Source organism: Dermacentor variabilis, chromosome 6, assembly GCF_050947875.1.
Source record: "Dermacentor variabilis isolate Ectoservices chromosome 6, ASM5094787v1, whole genome shotgun sequence".
In the NCBI taxonomy this organism is placed as follows: domain Eukaryota; kingdom Metazoa; phylum Arthropoda; class Arachnida; order Ixodida; family Ixodidae; genus Dermacentor; species Dermacentor variabilis.
The window spans coordinates 146,665,589-146,693,284 of NC_134573.1; the positions used below are offsets into that span (position 1 = coordinate 146,665,589).

The following is a 27,696-nucleotide window of genomic DNA, read 5'->3' on the forward strand; positions in this document are numbered from 1 at the left end:
TCTTTCCAAACTCGTATTACACGCAAAACATGCGATCTACGCGCGCTCACGACACCACCCTCCGAAGACTGCTCCCAGCTTCCTTGCAGACCACCGCCAGCGGTGTATACACGCGAAATGTTTTGAACTTCAAACACGCGAGCGTCCCTTGACCGGAACGGGTTGGAAACTGCGCATGCGTTATACGTGTATATACCGGGCCTCTTGCGTCTCTGCGCTCGCATGCGCGCGCTGTGCCCTGTGTTTTCTTTCTTCTTCTTTGTTTGTTTTTGTTTTTATATCATTGTATTCTCGCGATGTTCCTGGCTACGCGGAGAACCGGAGAGGTGGGGGGGGGGGGGGTGAGGGGTGGCGCCACTATCCAGCGGCATCGTTGGCACGTGCAGCCGCAGCGACCACCGCCCACGTCTCCCCCTACGTGCGCACAGCTGACCGATTTTTCACGGAAACTCCAGGTGGTCGTCGTCGATCCGCTGGCGTCGTACACACGCGCACGCACAAACATCGCGCTGCGGCCGAGCACGCATCCGTCCGTCTGACCTCGTATCAAAAGCCGGCCCCCATTTCGTTGGCGCCAAGGAACAGACCGGTGTAAATATACAATGCGCCCAGTTAGTTCCGTGCAGTTGATAGACAAAATGTAAACCTCGCATAAAACCCTTCGGTCGTCTGCATGAAAAGTCCTTAGACGTGTTTCTGCGAAGTCTGTACAGAAAGAAACGCTGCGGGACCGGATTTTTAGAGCCGTATTACCTTGCACTTCTTACATTATATAATATCGGCTCCCTATACACAGCTTGCAGATTTGTGAGGTTACGCTTTTTGTCAACTACCGTTTAGGAATTGTTTATAAGGTAACTGGTACCGCATTCACAAATGAGCTATTACGCACCTGTTGTATAAGAACAAGCAGTAATGACAGCGAACGTGTTATTGGAGACTCGGGGATCACCAAATCTCAAAGAACTCTTTAGAACGACACAGCTTCGTGAATTTGGCATCTGATAGTTGGTGGACTACGTAGTAACACGCAGTAACAAAATAATATAGACTTGCGAAAAATTTTTCTTTGTGGGCAGTCTAATGATATCTCAGATAAACAAAATAAGTCTGCTGGAAGGGCAGTTATTCTACGAGATGTTTACAATCCTCTCTAAATCCGTCTTGTATGGTTAAGCGGAAAATGGACTGAAGGGAACGATTTAGGCAGCATAGACGCTCGCTTACAACTAAGGTTTCTTCATAACAAACAATAAATTTCAATAGGTGCGATAAACTTCAGTCCTGTCCACATCGTTTCCTTCCCCCCATTTTCCGCTCAACCACACAACGCCGTACCACCGACTGGTCCAACAGCCAACTATTCTCTAAATTCCATTTCCTTTCTTTTTCTTTTTTCTTATAAAGTAAAAGCCATTGTTGCACAATGAGCGATTGTGTTGACCGACGTCCGTATACCTGTAAGAATGGTACGCGATTTTGCGAGAGCTTGACTCTCCATTGGCTTTTGAGTGAAATATCGATATGGTCTTTCGTTGCATTCACAAATTATCGTGATCGGCCAGAGAGAACGAGGACTGCTTCAGAACTTGTGCAGACGAAATACTTCGTATAATGACTCGTACACAGAGACGCGCCGCCCAATCAGATCTTGCGAGTAAAAATAAAATGCCCGCTGAATCGGGCCCAAGGTTCGTACGTTCGATCACGTGCAAATGCTGACGCCAGCTCCGTATAGCTTGCACAGTGCTGCACGGATTTAACCACGCACGACTAGGCGGTCGTTAAGGCATCGGCGACGCATATCCTGCCTTGAAGAGCCAGGGCAGCGAGAAGGAAGATTGTGGGGAGTGTGAGGGAAGGTAGAGTACATTCTAATATGGAGAACGAGCTGGCGCGTGGTCAGTCAAATAAAGTCACGGTCTCGTTCGCCTTAAGTTTACCGGACACCGTAAGTAGGGTACGCATATGCGCTTGCTTGGAACCGGATACGCATCTCCCAGCGATAAACCCCGGCCAGTGCAGGCGTGGGCACGCGCTAACAACTCTATTCTTTCTTTGCAGGAACAAATGGCTTGGTACACGCGATATTGCAGCCGACTTCTAGAGCAAAGAATAAATAAAAGGGACCGAGAATGTTGGCCGAGGAACTCAGGCTGAGCGGACTGATCTACAAATTACGTCGTGCTTGCTCATAAGTATAGTGCCGCGGATGCGCAAAGAATGCATCATATGTATTCCATATGTACGCAGAGTACTGAGCACGCCCGGCGAGAAAATATTTCGGGGCACGAAATATGAGTAACAGCTCAATATTTCCGCAACCTCGCAACACAGTCTGGTATTGGCATTTCGGGCCTCGACTAGAATATGCTAACAACATAGTCGTATACAGTTTTACTGGCTACCGCTACAGGCTGCTCGAGAGTTGAACGTTTTCGGAGATGCCGTGGTCCGTAAACTTTTGCCGCCGGCTGTACGATTAACGTATACGGAGTATACTGAAGCCCTGTTCATCTCAGCGGGGTGACATTTCGACGGGTGGTGTCCAAAACCCAACGTCTGTGACGTGTTTCCGGCTCCCGCAATTGTTTCCGTCGCATGCAACCAGCACAAGCATAGCCTTCGAGACCTGCGCCTCTTTATCCAGAGGGCGTCACCACAGGAGCGTGAATTTGGACATCACTTACGGTTCCAGTGCAGTGGCCATTTAGCTGAATCCATACTAACTTATATAATTTACTTGTTTCTATTCCATTTTATTGGTTTTCGCCACTGCAGTATGCAGATTGTGATATCTACGTGACAAAACATTCTAAGCATGCCATTATTATTAAAAAGGAAAAGCACTTTCGTTGCACACAACAAATGAACACAAGTTCGTTTTCTTAATTAGTTGTTCTGCAGGTACGATAGTCGATCCAGCTCCACAAAACCCAAATGAAGGTGTAGAAAATCTCAGGTCGCGCTGAAATTCTTTATTACTAGCGCTAGCTTTGTCATTTGGTTATGCGGACTTCATTTGTCCTATACTCAGTGATTATAAGCATGGGTACTTCAAAAAAAAATCTTATTATTATTCTTGCGTCCTTTTCGTGTCCTCTCAGTCGCATCCATTTCGAATGGAAAGGCTTGCACGTAGCAGGACTATAGCTGACATCTACCGCGTTAGTCAACTTCTCTCTCTTTCTAAAAGAAAAAAAAAAAGAAAAAAAAAAGACGCGATTAATCGCCCGTCTTCTGTAAAGCTACAACTTTGAGTGTTTCGCGGAGACGTAGGGTACCGTGTGCGGTGTCCGATAAAACATCAAGACGCGTTGGAAGGATATGGCTTCTGAAGCATTCGGAGCCTGTTGGATCTTGTCAGAAACGTGTTCGATGCGCGGTTACTTGCTTGCACGACCGGTCCTACGCCGGGACGCATACGCCATCGTACCGTACGTCGTCTCCTCGTTGAGTGCCTCAGAAGTAAACAAAGGAGACACAGTATGACACTTCGTGCGTATCGGCGCACACGCAAAGTACGAATCCGTCAATACTATTCGTCGTACCAAAACAACCACATGTAACCAACGGGTTGTCTCCACGTTCCGTCAAATACCAACAAGTTCTAACAAGTTCTAACCGACTCGTCACGAGTCGTCTTGGACGCCACCACCTACCACGTGCCCCCTGTTCCCAGAGTTGGACGGGTCAAAGTCATGCATCCACGCAGGCGTGCTATCATATGTGGACACCGTTAAAATCCGCGACAATGTCGCATTGGTTGTCTTTTCTGTTTTGATTGGCTCGCAAGAGGGCTATGCGCTGTGTCGAGCCATCAGAAAGACGGCTGGGCCGGCTCTTGGAACCTGTTAGCAGCCTCACGGAACCTGTCGAAAGGCTGATGGAAACTTTACTGGACCAGTTGTAGTTGTTGGCACGAATAACTCGTCTGACGTATCGGATCGTTTGCGCACGCGCATGCGTTTCGCCCTTTCGGGCGAGGGTGGTACGCTCAGTGGTACGCGGGCTATTAACAAGAAAAGGGGGCGCTGAGGACGACGGCCCGAACCAGTGGAGACGGCGGAGTAACCTTAGAATGTATTGAGTAGTTACGCCACTGCAATGACCTTAGCATTCGACTTTCATTAACATTTCCCTCTTTTTTTTTCTTCTTTTGCTCGCGTCGGAAATTGCAAAAGTGGTTCGGCGAACCGAGAGGTATAGAAGGACGCGGAAACGAGTCTGACGCAGGTCGGTATAACCTTCGCGCAAGATTGAATATAGATAGCAGGAGATAAATTAGACGAAGGCAACAAAATGTGTGAGCCTGGATTGAACACAGGGTGTTAAATTTCCTGCAATTTCGTCTTTCAGTTTTCTTCTGTACTCTCTGTTTATTCCTTTTTTAGTTTATATTCCGTCTCAATTTTTTCGTGCCATGGCCCTTTATCTCAAATTCTTTCATATTTCTTCGGTTTTTTAGCGTGAATTAGTTCTTTTGACTTTTTCTTTTTTCTCCTTCGAGTACTTATTCGTGTAATGCTTTCTCCCCAAGACGCTCTGTGTTTTGCTTATTCCACCGATTGAGCGGATACTTGTCGTCGTCAAGGCCGTCATCATCGTGATCATAACTACCACTGGTCATTTCGTTGCGCCGAAAAAAGCGGCTTCTTATAGTTGGTTTTGTTGTCCATAGGTGACGTGGCAGTCGGCGAACCCCCCCGGACGTTGTTCGCCAACACCTTCGTGCAGGTCTCGAAACATGGAGTCTGCGGCTAGTTTCTAAAGTGGCATGACTGAACATATCCTCGTAGAAGCGACGTTACGATTCGAGAAGCTGCGTATAAATGCTCAACGTCGGAGAGGCCCCCCAGCACTTCCTCTGCGCGGCAGCTTCATCGGTCGAAGGAATTCAACCGCAACACGGAGGCCCGGCGGCACCTCTTTGCTCGGTTGTATTCCCTCTCTCTTGCGCCTGCTCTGCATACACTGAGCGCGCTCGGAGCGTTATAAAGCCACTCCTTCACCCTCCACACCCCTCCTCTCCCCCTTCCTCGCACACTTCCCTGTGCCACCCAAGGGCGAAAAGGTGTCCGCCGTCGTTTCGGTCGACCGGTCCGTGCGGTCCGCGAAGTTTTACCGCCGAGCAACAATTAAACAGAGAGGACGACCGCGCTTGCCCTGGGAACACGCTGTTTCACCCCGTGCCGCCCCGAACGCGCACGAGCGCCGCTCGTAAATACCGCTCGGTGAACCGCCAGTGGCGTGAGCTTCTTAACGAACGTGTGGCTACTTTCGTGTCCCCGGGGGGGCAGGGGGGGGGGTCATCCCTCCTATAGCCGCGCGCAATAACGCCGCTCGCAACCGCGGGCGTGCTTTCTCGACTCAAAACGCGCAGCCCCGGACTCGGGGCCGCGTTGAATAAGGTTTCTCTGTCACTTACCCAGAAACACGACTCCGACGTTTTGCACGCGTTTCCTCATTCTTCCCTCCAAGCCCTCCCTGCTGCCCGACTGGCAACTGTTGCTGGAAAAGTTAAGTACGCATATCCGGTCGGTGGAGGCGAGAGCGATAGTTATCAATGAGAAATTGGAGACCTTGGCCGAGGTACAGGCCCGGAATGCTATTGCAGGTGCGCATGTCGAATAATGCGCGCCCCGGTGCGGCTCTGTGGCTCTGTCGTATACTGCTGCTGAGCACGGGTCGCGAATTCCAGAACCTGCCGCCGAGGCCGAAGTCAGCTGGTGTACTTGAAATTTTAGACGCACGGAAGCTCAAACACGCACGCGCACCAAACATGTGCACGTGTCTCTCTTGTCTTTTTTTTAATGAATTGGATCAGCGGTAGCGCGAAGAAAATGAACAACCGGACCACTAGACAGATGAAAAGTCCGTCCGGTCGTTCCGTTGCTTCGCGCTGTCGCCCTCCCCAGTAATCGTGACGTACCAAATAGCCCGAATTGCCCATTCAATTTGCCTTTTGACATTTATCCCCAGTGGAATGTATAGTGTGAAAAGAGGTAAGCTGAGGTAAGCATACACATGACCTAAATCTCCTCTCCACGGCGGACGACATGACGCTGCGCTTTATGTGTATACGTGTGAAAAAGCGCGACGTGGAAGGCAGGCGAACGAACCTCACGCGACCAGTCGCATCATCCCGCGCTGTGGAAACGGCAGTAACGGGCGGCGGAGCCACACAGTGTGCGTGTATACGTCTACCTGATATATCGCTAACCCACACCTCCTTATATTGCTGTGTTCGCACCGCCCCTGATTGTGCGGGCCTGCAGCAATGGCGCGCACTGTCGCTCTTTACCACACGCACAGATGGCCTCGCGTTCACCGACCGACCGAGCCGGGTCGACCTGGCTCGATGAGAGTTTACAGCCAGTGAACGAGGGTCGCTAACTCTCCGATTCATGGACCTAATCGCCTGCCGCCTCGCGGGCTTTCCACTTCGCGCAGTTCCAAGAGGCTCTCAGCCACGACGAACGCTTCTGTATAGCCGAGGGTATGCACACTGCTCGTGATCCTAGTTAGCGTTAACTGCACGAACGTGCCCTTGCGTTGTTCCTTTTTCGGTTTATATACTTTATTCTCGCAGCGTTTACTGTGTGTTTTTTTTCTCGCTTCGTTTTCTGCTTTCCGCGCTGAGGGTGGGAACGAGTTTGGCCGGATCTCGTTCGGTAAATTTTTTTTTCTTTTTCCTTTTTTTCCTTTTCTTTTTTTCTGGTCGGCGATCGCGGAGGCCTTGTACAGGAGGAAGGACCGGCCGCGGATCCTCGTCAAGTTACCACCCGTAATGCACTGTACGTAACAAGAGCAGTTAGAGGTATGTAAACGTGCTTGTAGGGTTCCCTTCATGAACATCATGGTTAAGTCGTTTACGGCTGGAACGGCGGCGTGACAGAACATAACCTGTGTAATTTCGTTTTGCTTACAAAGCTATACGTCGTTAAATACTTGCACACAAACTCGCAAGTTCGACTCCCTGCCTTGCCGGCCGCATTCCGAGAGAGACTCCATGCAAAGTACACGTGTACTGGCGTTCCGGAAGTGTACTTTGATTAGGGTGGATAGAGGGCAAGGTCACAAGTCCTCTATTGCACGAAAGGGGACACGCTAGGTGTTGTAGAAAAGTGGGACCCAGTAAATCTCCTAGGAGTTGTAAAGAGGCGTGGGGAGGGGGGGGGGGGGGGAGTTCCCTGTGTGATGTGCTTTTATGTAAACATAGGAGCGTGTGGATGCGAAGAAGAAGAAAAAAAATGTTGGCGTGAGCACAAATCTATTGCGATATCATTGATTGAGTGATGCACGCAATGAAATTGCGAAGGTTAGTTTCTTTACTGATAAATGACTGTTGTGATGTTAGATCTGTCGGGTAATTTATTCCATAGTTGTGATGCAGCGTATGAAACGGAAAATGAGCCGTAATTGGTATGAGCGTTCGGCACAACTATATCGTTTTCGGCGTCGTTGATCGTATGGTAGGTATAGTGGGTATATGTATAGTGGGCATCGTGGATACGCAACAGCAGCAGTCCTTGTCTCGTCTCTGTAGGTTGTCTTGGGTTTCACGCTGAATTTTTTACCTTGAATATACCATGTACCAACTAGCCCCAACCGAAGTTTTCTTGAATTTCCATAGAAGGGCATAAAATAACTTCGTGCATAACAGCATCATCCGGCGTTCATTTTTTTTTACACAAACTTTCTTTTTGTCGTTGTGAAACCAACGTTTGATTTACTATACAATTGGTGCGGGGAGGGACTGTGTATTTCCCCAGAAAAACGCATGCAAATGAAAAAGAAAACTTAATTTAGGACTTGCTTCGCAACCGGGAAAGCGACAAAGAAGGTGTCCCAGCGACGCTACAAGGTGCGGTAGCGATGTCTGTTTGGTACATCGACGTCCAGTACATGATCGAATTCTGGACTGGCACTTTGTTGGTCGTAAGTTCTACTCATCACAGCACAATTATATGTTTTCTTTCTTTGTAATTTTATTGCAAAATGCTTTCTTCTTTCCCCCTTTTTTTATTCCAGTGACGGATGGCGGCGGACATCTGGCGGACATTGAAATGATCAGAGCATTGAGCATATAACGTGCTATCCCTGTATAGAAAGGTTCGAGGGGTGGTAACTGGATTGCAAACCGGTTTGCTACCCTGCATTGTTGTATGCAGCGCGCACTCGTGTCCGCCTGCATACCAGCATCTTTCGCTCTGTGACCGGTCTGTTGTCTGACCAGTTCAGGGTGTCGAAGGGCAGGCGCAAACGAAGAACGTGTTTCAATATAAGTTCTGTAGCCTCCTGCTGTGCCTCTGCCGTGGTGCCGCGAACAATATTCTGCTAATTGTTGCTAAGTTGTTTCTTCCCCATTTTCGGTTGGTTCCCCTCTCGGTTCTCTCGCAATGCTTGACTTCGCCTATAGCTGCTCCTTTATTCGTAGCCACACGCTTTGTCTCCTTCATTCTCACGTTAGACAGGTGTGACGGGAATTGACGTCGCGGCGTGGCCAACTTTTAAGTTCGCCATGCTCTTTTGAGGTGCAGAACGTGCATATGTTCGTGGCGCCCTTTGAAGAGGCGCATCAGCCATGGCTTCTCCGTTGAACCGGTTTGATTTGCAAAGAGCGCCCGGCAGTGTTGCGTAAGACGAGGCCGTCATGTACTACCTAAATGAATCTAAACAAACGCAGGCTTTCGAACCGACGCTTTTGCTTGCTTGCACCTCAAGCTACGGCGCCTACCTCCTATGGGCGGCCAAGCCGGCTTTTGCTGTTTGTTTGGTTGTTGACAGCGCATTCTCGCCCTCTTGCCCTCTCAGGTCACTTCCTTGTTCTCAGCTTTCGCTAGCGGCCTAACAACAATACCGCTCAGGGGACGTGATATTTTCTTTTTCCTTTCTTTTCTCTTTTGTGTGTGTGTTTGCTTCTGGGTGCATGTGTGGGTGTGTGATTTGTAATGACGTGTGCAGTGTTATGCCTTTTTTTTAATTCTTTTATTCCTTAACTGAGCAGCTACGCTAGCGGATGGCTTTCCTGTACATTTCCTGAACGTTCAGGGAAAAGATGGACGAAAGAAGAATTTGTCGAGATGACGCCCACCGTAGACATGCGTTAATAAATATCGTTTTGCTACAGATTCATCCGGGAACTAATGAACATGGAGTTCTTGGCAGAACGCCCCTTGCATCAAAGAAAAAGAAACCAAAGGGCCTCCGAAACTTAATGAAAACAAAGTAATTAACTTAAATTTATTGCGCTTAGAATAGAAAGTAAGTGGGTGGCTTGTAGTACTGGTTAACACTTGTTGTTGTTTGTTCATGTCGAAATAATTACTGAACGTACATTAAGAAAGAGAACAGTTTTGCCTTACAGTGACTGATATTCTAACAGTAAAATTCACCTACTTCCAGCCGCCTTTTCATTTTTACTCCGCACTCATTAGAGATTTCCACCAGGATACCAGTTATAATGACATTTCAGTTTGATTTACGCCAGGAATGGTTTACAAATCGCGCGCAGTGAAAGCAACGTACTGTTTATTTTCGTTTTTTTTTTTTTGACATATTAATGCGTTCGCATATAGGAGTGTCAAAGAGCAAAAAAGGAGCAGGTGTGTCACGAGTGGGAAGCCGGTCACGTGGGAAAGGTAGAGAGGGTATGGGAGAAACGGGAAGAGCACGTATGCATGCGTATATATATATATATATATATATATATATATATATGCCTGTGCATGCATACATGTACGCACACCGGCTTGTGGGAGAGGACTTAATCAGCAACCCTTTAAACCACTCTGAACATGTCAAATACGGGAGCCAAAGTGGCAACCAAAAAGCCGGGTGTCAGAATCCGAGAGCCGTGCGTTACGGTAATCTTCGCATTTTGAGTGACTGTACGATCATGTTCCCGATTTCAGATGCGGTACGTTGTCAAACTGCACGGCTATAGAGTCCGTGCGGCAGCGATTCTCTAGCACCGTGCCGGAAACACCGGCCTATACTGTTGATCGGACCCATGACATTATGGCGACCACAAACTCTCGCCTCCTCCCCACCCTCCTTCTCGGGGAACGGCATCGTGCCTCAACAACGGATGACTTTTGATCAATACTTCCATTCGTCATTGACTTGCACCTAAATCACCATCGTATATGTCGGCATCATGGCTTGCCGACCGCCAATTCCTTTGCAAATCCGGGCGGCCATCTTTTTGCCTCAGTGCTACGTGGCTAAAGGCGTCTATAGGACGTCGACTCGACGTCCTAACGAATGCCTTTACACGAAACGGCTGACGAATTGTGCAAGGGAAAGAAGCCAGGCACGGAAAAAAGCAACAGCGATCATCGCGCCGTGCGCCTCCGAAGCAATCAAGTTGGCACGCAGGCTTGCCTCGTAAACAGATTATACTCGGCGTGCTTTGCCTATGACATCAACGCGAATAATTACTCGGCGCAGCCGAGCGTGCCTCGCCGCGTTGCCGTCACTGAGTTATAAACACGGCCGTGCAAGCGGGGAGATGACGAAGAGAATGCGCGAGAGCTGTCGTGTAATTCGATAGGCTCTGCGTATTCCACGAGAAGCTGTACACCGTTCCTGACCCGTGATTGGCGCACGAGAGTCGATTATAGCGAATCGTCTCTCTCGTTCAGACAGGCTGGATGTGTCGTGCAATGGACACACAGACACACACACACACGCACACACACACACGCACACGCACGCACACACACACACACACACACACACACACACACACACACGCACACGCACACACACACGCACACACACACACGCACGCACGCACGCACGCACGCACGCACGCACGCACGCACGCACACACACACACACACACACACACACACACACACACACACACACACACACACACACACGTGTGTGTAGTATAATAGTACACAACGTTAGTGTGTTGCCGAGCTTATAAGCCCTGTGGGACTCAGTATCGCGTAGTTTGGTGTCTATAATTGTGCTTTCTGCGTGCGCTGTATGTGCACACGTAAGCAGTTAGTCCCGCTAGCTTTCCTAATAAAGAAACAATCAATTTTCAGGTAAGTTAGGCAATGGTTTACATCGCAAGTCCTCTCCACCTCCGGTCCACTACATCAGATTCATCACCCCTACCTTACATCCACCGTTGCAGCTTCAACTGCCACCGTATATACCCTTCTGATTGGGGCCAGCGTTTAAGAATGCTTTGTGACGGATAAGAACCGCCGGTCAGCCATTTCTCATAGGAATGGCTAACAAAAGTGCATATGCTAGTTGCACAGACACGAAGTGTCGATAAAAAAAAATTAATTATGAGGTTTTACGTGCCAAAACCACTTTCTGATTATGAGGCGCGCCGTAGTGGAGGACTCCGAAAATTTCGACCACCTGGGCTTCTTTAACGTGCACCTAAATCTAAGTACACGGGTGTTTTCGCCCCCATCGGAATGCGGCCGCCGTGGCCGGGATTCGATCCCGCGACCTCGTGCTATGCAGCCCAACACCATAGCCACTGAGCAACCGCGGCGGGTGAAGTGTCCGCTGAACATATGTGCTTTTTGGTGCTCGTTCCTACGCCCTGCTTGACCTTCGGTTCGCGTTAAACGCAAGACGCACGTTTCAATTACAGGTTCTTGGACCGGGGCCACATGCGCCGCGGATTCGGAAAGCAGCGCGGGCTTTCCCGCAGTTACTGAAGTCAAACGGCCTCAGTTACCCTTGTTCAGTGACCGTGATGTAAGTCTTTCTTCGGCTGCGGTGCAGGATCAGACATTTACGAAGCAAACGTGAGGCCTTATAACGTTCGTGCCTCATTTCTTCTAATTGCTGCAGTTAATAGCGCTTCGTTTGGACTGTGTAAAACTAAAACGAGAAGAAAAATAAGCAGCGAGCCAATGGCTGCAATTTATAGCACATTTCGCCTTCTTTCGCACCGCTGAACCACGTCGCGATTACCGCGTCATTTCCGTTCACCTTCGCGAAGCTAAACATGTCGCTGACTCACACTCGGTGCGCTCACCAAAGCCCACCACTGCAGTGACATTGGAAGCCAGCTGTATCGTTGGGAGAGGAGATGTGTCACGGACCTTTTCACCATGTCGAGCTTGTTACAATGTTATTTTCTTTCCGCACTTTCGCCCGCGTAGCCCTTCTGCATGGCAGCAGACAGCTCCGCGCCTTTTCAAAATGCCTGATGACGAATTGTGCGCAAAAACTTTATTCTTATCTGCTGAAAGCGTGATCTTTCACGCGAGGCAGTTCAAAATGACGAGCTTCGGCATTCACGTTGGCGCTGGCTGCCGGCGTTGGTTTGCCATGCCTGCTTCTCTTGAACCTCTATATAACTCTCACCTATGGCGCTTGCGTGTCGTTGACGAAGAAGTTCGCCGTTGGCACCGAGTGTTTAGAAGCATTTCACGCCGGAAGTAAGATACCGGCGAAGGTGACGGAAGAAATCACACTAAACTCGCGTTGTAACGAATTCATCGCTAAAGGAAACTGACTCATAACTAATATAACTTATTAGGCAGTGTGCATTTCACAACCGGTTATGTTCTGAAAAAGTTATGGTAACGCGGGACGAGCACACTTCCAGCGCAGATGCTCTTAAAACGTACGTTGAAACAGAGTCGCGACACGGCCATACCAAAATTCTGCAGACATCTGCAACGCTACCTCGTCTGTCAGTATTTATCTCGTGATACATTTATTTAAAAAATCTGCCGCAGCAGTGCAGAGAGATCTCCACAGCACTGTTTGCCTAGCCAGGTTGGTGCCAAGAAAGAACCAAAATACGACATCGACATGTCTGCACAGCGCAAAAGACGAGGACTGAAGGAAGAACACAACGCAGGCGCTCACTTCAACTGATCTTTATTTGCGACATCGTCAGAACTGTATACATGAGCCAAAGTAATGAAAAAACAACTTTTGCATTATGTCACACACGAACCCCTCTTGCATCACAGCCAGATGCTTCATTTCGTTTTTGGTGAGGTCAGTAGACGGCACGCTGATACAAAGGTCACCCAGCCGCTGTATCTTGTCAGCCTCTATGAGATTTCATGTGTAAGCTGTTCTCGGTGTTTGGAGATTACGACGCAGTTTTCAAATTCAGGGTCAAAATGGGAGCCTCTGCTGTGAATGCCAAGATGACCTTGCACGGCGCTGTAAACATTGTAAAAATGCTCTTTCAATCGCTCATTTAAACATCTGCCTGTTTGGCGAACGTATTTCTTTCCGCGAGTCAGGGGAATCATGCAAACCACACCCAGGGCGCATGCTCCAAACCGCTTCCTATGGTTAGTATAGTGCAAATATGTCGTCATGTGGCATGAGAATTCACACGGCTACAGAGAACTGATAGTTTTTCCGGGGCAGAAAAAACAACTTTTACATCTGCGTTGTGTTCTTCCTTCAGTCCACGTCTTTTGCGCTGCGCACAAATGTCGATATTCAATCACCAACTCGCGCCAGCTTCCACCTTATCAAGATATCACCACGTAGGTTGCACCGGGCGGTGTCGTGCTGATTTTCCGCTCCGCACTTCGTAATGTAAGCCGAGTTCGCTCACCAAGCTTCGCATAACCCGGTGTAAAATGCATGCAGTGAGGCACGCGTTTTAAGAGGAACATTGAGTTAAGCGAGATTTCGAATAATGGGACCTGCGTGATACGAGGTGCTACTGTAATTATATTTACTAGTATGTATTTAGCTCCTCGAACCTTATATACTGTGCCTCACGTACTTCACAGGGAATAACGCTTTGTCGGTAGGTCGAATTTGTTTCTGAGTTACGCTGCTCTCAACTTGATTCAACTTGAGCAAGTGGACTTTTTCGCCGACGTTTCTTTCTGGCGATACCCGCCGTGGTTGCTCAGTGGCTATGGTGTTAGGCTGCTGAGCACGAGGTCGCGGGATCGAATCCCGGCCATGGCGGCCGCATTTCCATGGTGACGAAATGCGAAAACACCCGTGTACTTAGATTTAGGTGCACGTTAAAGAACCCCAGACTGTCGAAATTTCCGGAGTCCTCCACTACGGCGTGCCTCATAATCAGAAAGTGGTTCTGGCACGTAAAACCCCATAATTTAATTTCATTGAATTTTATTTCTGGCAACGGAGAGCGTGTAACATAACCTGTTCGGCGTGTTACGTTTCGCCTACGACGCGCGGTAAAGCCGGCGCGGATGCAACGGACGCCGGGGCTTCGTTCAAAGCGGCAGACATTTTGGCCCGTTCGGCGCCGCCGCTACGCCTCCCCGCCAAGCGCGTCCAGGCCTGTTCTAATGCCACGTGTCTTCATGTGCGTGTGTGTGTGTATGTGCATGTTGGTGCCCACGCTTGTCGAAGCGCGGTAGCCGGGGAGAGGAGCTCCCCCAACTGTGAAGCGAGGGTCTGACCGGCGCCGGCACGACGTATGCGCCACCTTCTCTTCCCATTATGCCCGAGCGGCGCCGGCACGACGTATGCGCCACCTTCTCTTCCCATTGTTCCCGAGCGGCACAGTCACGTGCTCGTCTATAGAGGGGTTCCTTCTTGCCCTCAACTGCGAGAGTATAAAAGCAGCTGCCCCCGGACGCCAGAGAGGCTCCGATTTCTTCTGTTGAGTAACGTGCACTCCCGTCTCTCTACTTCGGTCGACCTGACCGCCCACTCTTTGCGATGCTAGAATAAACAAGTTGTTCTGTTACCAGTCGACTCATGCTTTGCCGGGACCTTCGGATGCTTCCAGTTGTGCCCCAGGCCGCCAGGCCAACGCTACCCTTGGGGCTTGCGACCCAGGTGCAACAACGGGCGTCAGCGCTGAGTTCCCAACAGGCGGTAGCGAATAGAATTTGCGCAATGACGCCTTATACCTTGTCTAATAATTCCGAATTACTTTGTATTGGTAAAACGCAAACATGTCATAGTGCTCATTGCCTTGCAATCACAGCATTTCAAACTTTGCCGAAAGTTAGGAGGTTAGCTATAGTTCTTTATTTCTATTCGGGGTCTGTTGAACACCGTCGGTTAGGAGAATTGGGTCCCGTAGATCTTCTATAAACTAACAAAAACTGACAACTAGGTACGAGTACAACACATCACATGCGCTTATAACGCAACTTCTTTTTCTTCTTTTTCCCTGTGTATTTATAAAGGGAGGACATACGTCACAATGAGCTACACTGCAGGATTGGCCCTTCGTTGTGCGTCAGCTACGTCTTTAAAGACAATCAGTTGCTATGGCGTGCCTGCTTCCTCCTTGCGCCTGACAGTTACGTGACTATTTTTCTTCGAGGTGGTTTTGTTAAGGACCCACCGAGCTCAACGCCTTGGCTGCGCGTCTATTTTCGTTTTGTCATGCTGACCCATGCAGGCTGACATGTTGAAGGGCAAACGCCGACGATGGGCAAACAATAGGCAGTATTTATTTTCAGCTCGAAAGGACACACTGGCCGGCCAGCTTGTATTGCATTATGCGACGTGTAGCTGAAGAGAGAGATAGCGAGAGCTGGAGAGGAAAGGCAGGAAGGTTAACCAGAGGCGAATTTCCGGTTTGCTACCCTTTACTTGGGTGGGGGATATAGGGGCGTGAAAGAAGGCAGAGAGAGAGAGAGGGAGGGAGGGAGAGGGAGTGAGGGAGGGAGGGAACAGGAACGGGTAACAGGATAGGCTTTCCCGTCACAGGCGTTCACACAGGCCGCTCGATCTCAAGAAGCGCATTATAGCGCTTGCACGGCCTTCTGATGCGATGTGAAGTCGCGTCGATGTTTCAAAATTCGTTCTTTCGACAGAGGCTGGTCGTACAACTGGTTCAGCACGACGGAAAGCGATTGCCTCTGGACACTGTGCTGCGGCCGCTGGCAAAGAACATGCCGAATTGTTTCCCCGTCGCCGCAATCAATGGGTCAGGCAAGATGGCAGAGCACGTGAAGACACGGCGTTGCTAACACCATATGTTTATTGCACGTGGTCAATACATATACACCGTCGTACAACAGAAAGCAAAAAAGAGGAAAACAACACAACGTGGATTTAAATCTTGGCAAAATCATGCATGCAAAGCCAGGGAATTCCCTGGGGCTGAATGCCCTAAGCTCTTCATTCGAAAGGCATCTCTTACTATTGGCAAAAACCTTCGCCGATAATATGCCCAGTGTCAGGATTGGCTGAAATTTTCTCTTACGTGAAGAATTCTAGCATAGGAGCTTCTTTTCGATTTGGGCCTTGGTTCTTAAGCGAAGCTTTGTTCGGCTTTTCTGGGGATCTCATGTGAGATCGTAGCAGGAATGACATGTGCATACGTATTGCAGTACAAAAAATAAAGGAAAAAAATATGTATGATAAAGACGCAATACACTAAGAAGATCATAAAAAAAATAATGAATGGCTTTTCTTTGCATAATACTCGCCACGGTTGCTCAGTAGCTATGGTGTTAGGCTGCTGAGCACGACGTTGCGGGATCGAATCCCGGCCACGGTGGCCGCATTTCGATGGGGGCGAAATGCGAAAACACCCGTGTATTTAGATTTAGCTGCACGTTAAGGAACCCCAGGTGGTCGAAATTTCCGGAGTCCTTCACTACGGCGTGCCTCATAATCAGAAAGTGGTTTTGGCACGTAAAACCCCATAATTTTTCTTTCTTTGCAGAAGCGATGGCTTTATATAGTCCGCGTATATATAGGGTACGGGGTTGTCGCGCTGGGTTATATTATGGAGGCGGTTGCACTGCAGGCGCTGAGGTCCGGTCAAGTGAGTTGGACGAGGTCGTTCTAGAGAGACACATGTCGCATGACTGCAAAAGGATCGAAACATGAGCGAGTCGGTATAAGCAATCTTCTTGAGAACAAAGCGCCAACACCCAAGGGGATGAGTGAGTGAATGGAATGGAATGAGTGAATCACCGCTGTTTGTCTGCCTCAATTCGTCCCTTGTCTGCTGGCGGTTTGCTTTCAAGACGAAAGTGTCGTACATATGTGACGTGTACGTGTAGCACGAAAGTCAACATTGCGAAAGTCATTGCTATAGATACTTGTCGCACGAACTGTCGCATGCGTGTGAATCCTCAAACTACAAGGACAGCGGGAACGGGCTGACGACCCGTAATCGTTGCCTACGATGACGAATGCGCGGACGCATTTTTCGTCGCTCGAGGTAGCTTTGGTCACTTCAGGTCGCCTTTGCCGCTCAAACAGTCTATTTATCTTCGGCTGTTGTGTCGGCTGGCGAGGACGGCGCCTTTGGTTCGCTGCCGAAAGGAACGGCCGCCGAATGTGACAAGCCCCCCTCCCCTCGTTCGTCCCCGTCAAAAAAGCCTTGGGAGCCGGCTGCGGTACCGGCTGACTTCGTGCGGATATAGTTTATAGAGGATGAACAGCTGGGCTTGTAACAGCGAGATCCCCGGCACGCCGAGCCAGGACGGCGCAGCTGCAAGCCGAGCAATATATACGCGGGTCAAAGGTGCACGAACGCGTATATAGCCGCATCAACAGAAAGCAACAGAAGCGCCGTCGTTGCCGGATCGAGCGTGCGGGAGACTTCGAAGGAAAATAATTTCCCGGTGGCGGCGCCCGGCGGTGTGGGTGAGAGCCGGAAGAAGGGCTGTGTGGCGCTTGCGGTACGCGGACAGCTTCGCCAGGATAATGGACGCTCGCTTTATTTCCCCCGGGGAGGAAAGAGCCGCGATGCGTGGATGGCCTGACGGCGCTTCTTCCTCGCGCTGCCCCGTCTACGGACGGAGGCTCGCGTGTTTGCGCCGAGTGGGCGAGTACGTAGTATTGCGTTTCGTGGAGGTAGTGGTTTGCCTTTGCAGCGAGTGCAGTCGATATAGGGCTCAAGTTGCGTCTGTCTGGAGATGACCGGGATAGTGTATGCGTGCAGTAGCACGAAGGGAAATCGCTGCCCGCAGCGGTTACGGCGAAGCCAGTGGTAAGCCAGGCTTTCAACTGAACCTAGGCAATCGACAACTAAAGGCGTCTCTCGCTGGTTTCGACAGTGCAAGCCCCGGTCCAGCTTGTTGAAATATCGCGAAACACGATTAAATCAGATATGATAGTGCATCCTGACTGAGATATACAGCTTTCAGGTCGGTGTTAAAAATTGTGGGCTGGATTAGAAGACTTGGCAAGTTAGTAACGACTGCTTCTTTCATCACCTGACCGATTCTCGTCCACTAGAGCATTAGACTCGGGTCGCTCTTGCTCGTTAAGATTTCTTTTATAGCCATAGAGTATCTTCAAAGTAAGCACGAAGTGCATGCGGTGTACACACTGCCATTGCTCAAGAGAGAGAGAGAGAGAGAGAAGGAAAGGTAGAGAGGTCAACCAAACGCACGCCCCGCTTGCTACTCTACGCAGGCGGACGTGCGTTGAGGAGGAGGAGGAAAGAAGAGAAGGCAGGGATGTTAGTCAGGAATGCGTCTGATTGGCTACCCTACTCTGGGGAACAGGAACGGGAGAATATAAAGAGGAGATAGAGAGAGGAGGGGGAGGGAGGAGTAAAGATGCGGTGAAATCGCGCACATGCTCGGAGGGCCTAGAAAGACAAAGGCGTTCAAACAGGCCAGTCGCCCTCAAGAAAGGCAGAGAGAGAGAGAGAGAGAGAGAGAGAGAGAGAGGGGAAAGGCAGGGAGGACAACCAGACGGGCTCCCGGTTTGCTACCCTACTCTCTGGGTGGGGGACAGAGGAATAGAAAGATGAAAAAAGGGAGAGTAAGGCCGACGAGCGATGGGGACGGTCTTCAAGTAGCACCTGCACGGACAACGGCCGATATCGTCCAGTCGTCGCAATGCGATAGATGCTTGCGACTGAACTCGATGACAGTGGAACAATAAATTCTCCACGTTCTCTTCGCCGCTGCAGACGTCGGACGCGGCACTGGCGCTCATTCCAATGGAAGGATGAAAAGAAAGAAGGAAAGAAAGCAGACAAAACACTGAATTTGTCGCTGCGTTCGGAAGTGGAAATCAAAACTACAGTTGCTCACTGATGTCTGTCGACTTGAAGAACTGCCATGATGTACGTGTCGCCTTCTGTGCTCGTGAGGAATGTGGCCAAGGTATAAGTTCGTTCGTCATCGAGAGTGATCTCGAATCCGGGACATATTACGGGGTGCTGAATAGAGGGCGCTGGTCGCACGTCATACAACGGGGACAGATGAACAGGAGATGTTCCGTAGACTTCTGACATTTGCCTCCGCACGACGGCGTGTTACTCATCCCAACGAGGAAATAAGTGAACAAAGCCAGCGACACCCGCAAAAGCGACAAATTTTGACGTCATTTTGGGTTCAAAATTAATGACATGGTGCGAAATACCTCCTGTGTGCATGCATGCGTCGCACGTTAGGCAGAGGAGTGAACAACTTGCCGTCGTCACATCCGCACGGCCTCATTAATTTGACATGAGAGGCACATATGTATAGGCCAGCTGCGAGACCGGGTGTGCACAAGCGTCATACAAGTCATGCAGCAGCGTGCAGCCAAATAACAGATCGATACAGCCTGCTTCCCACGATGCGAACTTGGTTGCGGTTTCGCACTTGCGAAATCGTGGGGGCTGCAAATGGGCCGCCGGACCATTCGCGCGGGCCAGTTTTCGATGTTCGGAGTGCCGAACTTCCCTGTGAGAAAGCGCATGCGGTGCGGACGGGAAACCAATCACAACGCGGTTCATTAAACACGTCATCGTGGTCTGCCTACTGAATTCTTGTTTTGCAAGAGACGCACTCAAAGACAAAAAAAAACGTTTACGAAAATAGTTTCTAAGTTGTTTTACTTTGTTTTCACTGAAGCGAGCTTACGTCAAGAACGATTCGGTATTCCGCTAGGTGCTCGTTTGAATTGAGCATGCGAAGTTCGCGTTTGCCGAAATCGTATAGCTGCGAGAAACGCGGCGTAAAATCGCGCCTTGTGAAACAGGCTTACAGAGCGTTGTAGGCTGCGACTCCACGAGCAGCGCGATATTTAAAGTGTGTTTAGGAAAGGAAAGGACTACCAGCCTCATTCATCTTATTGGGAAAACACGCGTCACGAAACTAGTTGTGTTTCGGGAACTTCTCGAGTATAACAGTCGGGCTCATCTTCACGCGTCTTTCGATCGGCGCCACGTTTTTTGACACAAGACGGAGCGGCGACGCATTGACTCGTACCGGAGAGTAGAATGTACGGAGTTCATTTTATTTTTGTTCCCCTTGTCTCTCTACGAAGCGTGTAGACAGCTGCACCTGCTCGACTGGTATATGCGCACGTTCTGTGTCCCGAATCCGCGCGCACCGCACCTGTGACGCGTGCACACACTTGCTACCGCGGCTCGTCGACGAAGGCGACCACAAAGGAGGCATCCGTCACTGTCCCAGGAACCAGGTTGCGTCAGATCCCGGATGCCTCTGTGCGATCGGCGCTGTCAGGCGGTGGAGAGGTGAGGGGAGGGGCAGAGGAAAAAGAAAGAGAGAGAGAAGAACTACGATACCAAGCGCCATGCGCACATAGCTCTCTTCTGTACACTCATATATATAACGCTTGGAGTCGGATATGTCGCCGAGCGTTTGGATGCTTCGGAAGGTTTCCGCGACCTATCCGGTCGCACACAGCATGGGGTGGTGAAATCGATGAGCCTTCTTGTCAGCGCGTGTAGCCGGGAAGTGGAGAGGCGGCGGACACAATGGCAGGAGAATAACTTGAAGACTCATGCGTGGAGATAGAAAAAGGGAAGGGAGGGGAGGGGGGGTGCTATGGGTGGAGATGGGCTCGTATAGTCGTTCTATCACGTGTCGTCGAGAGAGCCTTTGGCGTCGTTTGCGGTCTGTGGTCGTCCGAGTGGATTGACGTGGAAGGCGCATTTTGCGAGGCGAAAACACGAGGAGCGCACAACACTGAGCTTATCTGTTCTTCGCTGTCTTTCTGTCTGTGTTTTCCAGCGCCGCAGATGCGTTTGTGTCTCTCTCTCTCTTCTCCTCCCCGACGTTCTATGCTCTAGTTATCTTGTCTTTGTTTCTTGTTCTCTGTGCCAGACTATTTGTCACTCGCAGAGGCAGTTTCACGCTGTGGAAAGAGCAATATAAGGGTTTTAGGAATAAATATAGCGAAGAACATCCATACAACCCCCTCCCCCATCTCCCATAGAGAGAGAGAAAGAAAACAAGATGGCTTCGACAGCTGGTACTGCGCATGCACAGAATCCCCAAATCATTTGTACGCAGGATCGATAACCATTCGTTACACATTCCGCGGGCTCTTTTTTAAGATCTATTTTGGTTGATTATGTCATCAAGAGAAGTGATCACCCTATGAATGCTGTCGGCTGTGTTGTCTTACTTGTACCGGCTAGTTTCCATTCGCTAGCTCAGTCTAGTCTATTGACTGGTCGTGCAGAAGAAGGGTGCAGAAGTGGCATACAGCCAGTTGATTATAGGACGGTCCGTTTTGGCAATTCGGCTGATAATCTAAACGTCCCCCTTTGCGCGGCACCAGCCTCGCTTCATATACTCCACAAAACGGACGCCCTGTAGACCATTCATTAACTCCTAATGATTTCTCAGGCAAGCCTCCCTCTTTGGCTGGGTTAACAGAGAGGTAGGTGTGTTCTCGTGTGGTTCTTGGAATTTCGTTTCCAGGATCTTGGCTCACGCGGCACACACCAGCTGCTCACGCGCGCGGGTTGCGCCGCACTGTCCTTTGCGAGACCGGAACACCTGGACTTTAGGCTGGGTTTCGAGGCACTTCGCTTATTCGCGCTTCGTTGAATGCCGAGACGAAGCAGCCTGCAACGCACGACGTCCCCGACAGTGTTGCCGTTGATGTTGCAACCGATGCGTATTTAGCGAAAGGACAGACTTATCCGAAGCATTGTAAACGACGATGGCGCGATGCGGGGAGATCGAAAGCGGCTCACGACCTGCTTGCGAGTGTTCTGGGCGTACGAGCGGTATACGTGCTCTGCACTTTTGGTCCTGCCGATTTTTAAGGTGCATTGTAAACAGCTGCCTGCATATACTCTGCATATACAAGGTAGTTGTTTTCTTTTCCAAGTTCAAGCGTCCATGGCGTTCCATCCCTCGTGTAAGGGACGACAAAGGTGGCAGCAGCAAGCTAGTGAACTGATGATGCTTATGCCCCAAGTGAGCATTGTGTTTCTCCTCACGCCAGTAAGCAGTGCCGTAAAAGCGAACTACTTTGAGATATTCTTCACTCATGCATCGAAGTTAAGAAACGGGACAGAGGGCTTCCGGCCAGCATTTGCGGTGTCTGCGCCTCCGCTTTGCGTCCCGCTTCTTCGCGCTGGTAGCATGAATGAAGAAACTCCTCTTGCCAGCCCTTTCTCCGCTAGGTGACATACCAAGGTGAACAAACTCCTATCGCGATTGAGTCAATTACGACCGAGTTATGAGCGTGACCCCGCGCAGGAAATCTCGCTGCACGACAGTATACGTAGTCTACAAAGGTGAACGCCGCCAGGCTGAACACGGCAATGAACCTTTATTCCTTTTCCCGACGCGTGCTGGCCTCCATTTGGTTCAGAGTTGGGCGTGGATTTGCAAATACATCCTGCAAAGAGCTCCTAGCTTGCCTATACGTTGCACATGCGCCCCGTCGTGCGCTGTCCGCTGGTAGGCGTGGAGGAATAGCAGCGCCCATCCTTTCAAACACGCTCGGTGCATCCAAACACAAAAGTCTTGCACGAGCAAGAAGATAACCGTACCTGTCACCTGTCGACCACCGGGTTTTATCCCGGGCAAAACAAAGGGAACTCTTCGTGCGCCAGACAGCTCGGAGCCGAAAGGCGCCGCGGACAGAGATAAAAAAAAAAATGTTTCAAAAAATTATAAAAAGGGGCCGTCTTTGTTCTTTGACCGGCTTTGTTCCCACCGGGTTGCTCCTTTCTTTCTTTCTTTCTTTCTTTCTTTCTTTCTTTCTTTCTTTCTTTCTTTCTTTCTTTCTTCGTGTTGTTCACTGCGGTGCGATCTTTCTCGGCGCCGTAACTGGCTGCAGAGCCATCCCCTATCCGCTTTTATCCTTTGCGTCTCGCCGACCCGTCGTGACGGCCAACACGCCGCCGCCGTCACCTGACCTGACATCGGCGTCGCGCAGCGCGACCAGGAAACCGGGCCGGGTCCACCGTTCCGTCCCGGACGCGCCTGTCCCCCGGTATAGTCGAAAGAAGTCGCGGTGCGGAGAAGAGCCACCGCTTTGCCTACACGTCCTGTGCGCACATCTTTTGCGACTGCCAGTCGCGAGCGTTTGATGTCAGAAGTTGCAGGAGAAGGGGCAGGAGGAGGCGCCGGGCGGACGCCGGCTCCGCTGTCATGTCGGGCGGGTCGCGTCGCGTCCTCCCCGGCGGGTCACGATGTGAACGCCGCGAAGCGACATAGGACGGAACGGACGCCACTCTCGGGGACGCGTTCGTCGTCCGTATATTGAAGCGACATGGAACGCGCGCGATAGCCCGTGAGTGACGTTGGAGCTGCTTGGCGTTGTCGCACGGTCGACGGCGGCTTTACTCCTCGCTCTTCTTAGCTGCGGTCTGAGTGAGTGAGTGAGCGAAGAGAGAAATACGAAGAAAATGGGGAGTTTTAGAAATGTATCCGAAGCCCCCATGTCTTGCTTGTGTTCTGAATTTTGGTTTCTTCTGTGTACGTTTTTGCGTGTTTGTGCACGCAGTGTGATTTGCGTCCCCTAACCATTGGGGACTGAGAACCTAAAACTCCCTATTAAGAGGTGAAATGGGGAGAGCTTAACCAGAAAAAAACTGTCAGGTTGACTATGCTGTACAGTGGGAAGGGCAAAGCGTAGGAAAGAAAAGGAGAAAGGAAGCTACAAGGTCAGTATACTGCGGATATTAGCGCCTGAGTGGCTGAGAGCGTGACCGAGGTATTTAAGCCGCTGGTTTTAGTGAGTGCATGAGCGAAACAATAGAGCAGATCTCACCTTTTGCGTCGCAGTATTAAGTGAACTGTAGTTTCGCCGTGTCTCTGCTGAAATGGTTGCTTTGTTTTTCACTTCTGCACCTTTCTGTCCCTTCTCTTGCAGAGTTGCATCCAGACGAACAATTTCACGCCGACAAACATGTCTACTTTCAGACAAAAAGAAGCTCTCTCTGTGAGGACGAAGACAGCAACACCAACGATAAGAATTAGAATGATGAGGACGACAATCCTTACTGCACCATGAGATTTCGTTCGCTTTCGTGGAACGCCATGTTCGTATTGCGGGCAGTGATACCAGAAAAAAGTTAGGGTAAAGCTACATTTTATAACTGAGAAACAGTCCGGGTACACGGCAATGTCCTCTGTAGTAGAAAGTGTAACCTGGGAGTACTTTTCGGGTTAGCGACTTACTGTCTTCGTATCGTGCGCTCTTTAATGAGCTTCAGCACAAGTTGGAAATGGGGAAACGATGCGCGCATACGCCGCATCGCTTACTGCGCATTCGATTTCGGTAACACAGAGCATAAGCTGCGCACAACTTTACGCCGTCTCTCCTCCGTGGTTTAGTAACCGAACATAATTTTACTGAGCATTAGGAACGTTTGACGTGCACGTATTTCGTCGTAGAGAAGTAGTGATTTATTATTATTATTATTATTATTATTATTATTATTATTATTATTATTATTATTATTATTATTATTATTATTATTATTATTATTATTATTATTCGATATAGAAACACGCATAATGGCTAAAGAGAGAATACGGAGGTAGCAGGCTGGCAAATTCCACCGAGATGGACACAACGCCTGCCTGCTCTTTAGAAAGGAAGGAATAAAAAAAGAAGTTGAAGATAGGAAGAGGGGAAGTAAAAAAAAAAGAACGAAAAGAATGAAAAGGCGCCAAAACTCACGGTGTAGTAGGTTAGCTCGACTGACAGTTCAGCCCGGTGTTCGAAATTTATTGCAGCTTAAATGCAGTTGCGTGTAAACACTACGACATAAGAAGAACGAGAAGGATGTTCGTTCGTCCGCGTTGTCCTTGTGTCCGCGTTTTGCAAGGCCTGCGTTTCCGTACCATGTATAGTAACTTATAGCGCTGTCCGCGACAAATAAACGCCGTCGAGATGCGGGAGAGATGGCCCTGGCTTTGGTCCGAGCGCGAAGAGGACAGAAGCGGCCGTCGGTCACGGCAATAAGCGAAGCAAGAAACTTGCGGTATAAACTCGCCTCGTCGACTCGCTTATCCCCATCGGAGATGTATTCCTTTCCTCGCAGGCAGCAACAGCAGCCCCGTCGACAACAGACAGGGTCGACTCGAAGAAAGAGACAGGGATGGAAAACGGGGGGAGGCTCGATGCATGGTAGCGGCCACCCTAATAGTGGGGAATGGAGGTGGGATGGATGGCGTCGCGTCCTGGGTGCGACTACCACAACAACAGCAAGGAAAAAAATAATAAAACGACCTGACAGCAAGTCGGCACTGCCTTTTTGCTCGGAAGCCTCGGCACTCTGCAAGTCTCGCCAGGGCTGAGGACTCCCCGCCGCGTTCATTATTTTCGATCACGCTTCGCGGCCTTTTAAAGATGGCTGTCGCGACCCACGGTATATAGTAAAGATCGGCAGAGCCTTCAACCGGGAAAAAGGAACGCGAGAAAAAAAAAATATGTAGAGATAAAGTAAAAGAACGTGGTCTGGCGTTCCTTTCTCTCCTCTCAGCACATAGCTCCTCCGGGGTCTCGGAGGGCAGCAACACGTACACACACACACATGCGCGCACACATGACGCGGCTTCGGTTGCCTACCCCGACAGGTGCAGCTGACGAGTTGGGGTCGCGGATGGCCTGTGCCTCGCCGCACTGCCATTTTATTTTCTTCTTCCTGTGGCATTCGTCGCAGCCGGCTTGCGGGCGAGGCGCCGCCGCTGCCCGAAGAATGGTAACTTCTTGTTGCCACGACCCTGGGTTCTGCTTCGCACGCCCGCGTGGCTCTCGGTTTCCTTCCGCAGGCCGAAAGGAGCGTTTCTGGAGACGCCCCTATTACTTCTCTCCTTGCTTCCGTTCTTATTACTTCTTTTCTTTCGTTCTTTACATCGCTTCAACTTGCTCCCTGCCAGCCGCCTCTATTACTGTCCTCTCTCTCTCTTCTCGGTGCTCGGGAATGCTTTACTATCTTCTCCTACACCCCGTGCAGCTTTTTCGCCCTCCACACTGCACGCGCCATCGCCCCTTGGCCTTCGCCGTTTAACGACGCTGTTCCTCCTCGCGAAGGAGCAGCGATTGCTGCTAGCCGCCGAGACGGGGCAGCAGCAAAGCGAGAGGGAAGCAAGCTCGCCTGCCGAGGCAGCGCGCTGCCTGGAGGGGAAGCAAACTAGTCGGCGTAGCTCCCCCCTCCGGTTTGTGGTGGCCTTCTCTCGGCTGGTTATGTTACCGGCCCCTGCCCTTGCGGCGACTTCCCTGCAGAGACAGGGTGGGGAAGCGCTTGGCAGTGCAGAGCGTCTGCAACCTTGTATACATCGTGGACGAAGCGCTGCTGTTAGATGCCCTGCTTCTTTTTTTGTTGCCTTTGCGTTAGCCGGAGGAGGGAAGGAGATGGGAAGACACTCCGCCGCCGTTACAGTAGTAGTGAAAATACCCCTGTGAAAGAGCAGATAGATAGAGAGAGAGAAAGAAGAACATATATGCACAGAAAGACGAGAGATAAACAGAGCAGAGAGAAAAGCGGGGAAGCAGTCAGGTTCTACCGGCGTGACACCCTCCGAGGTGCACACCCTCCCCCTTGGAATGTGCCTCCGGTGGGGCGGGCGGACCAGCCAGCGTGGTCCTGAGAGGAAGCGACCGCTCCTCCCGAGGCTCTCCATATGTTCTTGAAGACTCCCCGCTCGAGGTGGGGCCCAGTGAAGAAGTAGCGAGGAAGAAAAAAGACGCGTTTCGGTCGAGAGCAGCAGCACTCACACGGTTTAGGAGGGAGTAATAGAGGTAGGGAGGGGGGTTGTCAGAGGCATCAGCTGTTTCACTATAGCGGTGGAAAAAGAGGGAAAGGAGGCGGGGGAGGAGGTCAGACCGCTTCCTCTTTCTTGTTTTGATCTCGAGCGTGTCTGTGCCCGCGGCGTATTCCTGGCTTTGCTTTCGCCGCCGCTTTGCCCCTGTTTGGGTCGAAGAGCAGCGGGAGCGGCTCTGTTATGTGTGTGAGCGTGTGTGTGTGTGTTTGTTGTCGTATCTTGGGTCACGTGGCGAGGGCTAGAAGCTCGGGGGGTCGTCGCCGTCTCGCAGGGCGGTGTAGGAGACGTGTGCGAGTGCGTGTGTATGTGTGTGTGTGTGTGTGTGTGTGTAGGGAGGGAAGGCGGGAGTGAGGTGCAATCTCTCGCCTCGCCGCGGTTTCCATCTGGTTTGGTCCATAACGTGAAACGCTCAGCGGACACAGAGATGAGAAAAAAAAAGAAGGGAGAAGGATCGGCATCGTCTTGACAGAAAGAGAGAAAGATTACGCCTCCGCAGTGAACTTGACGGCGGCGTCTCCAGTGGTGCAGTATTTCTTTCTTTGGCTGGATGCAGGAAGCAATAGAAGAGAGAGAGAGCTTCCTCGGGGAACACGACCTCCGAGATATTTCTTGTTTTCGTTTTCTTTCTCTCGTACTATCTTTCGTTTCTTGGCCGGTCGCTTCGCACCCTGCGGCAGCCTTCAGCTGTCGAAAGCGCCGTCGCGACGACCTGGCGACGGCTGCGAGTGCCTCGCCTACGGATGGAGTCCTGAGCGTGTCGAGACCAAGGACGCGCGTCTGG

At 50.4% G+C, this 27,696-nt stretch overlaps 1 long non-coding RNA gene across 1 annotated transcript in view; it reads left to right on the forward strand.

The window, feature by feature from the left end:
* LOC142585422 (uncharacterized) overlaps positions 1-25,813 on the forward strand; it is a 94,531-nt gene extending 68,718 nt beyond the window's left edge. The window contains exons 2-3 of the long non-coding RNA XR_012829089.1: positions 11,636-11,742; positions 25,193-25,813. This is a non-coding gene — a long non-coding RNA (uncharacterized LOC142585422). The remainder of the gene's footprint in view (positions 1-11,635; positions 11,743-25,192) is intronic.
* The last annotated feature ends 1,883 nt before the right edge of the window (positions 25,814-27,696 follow it).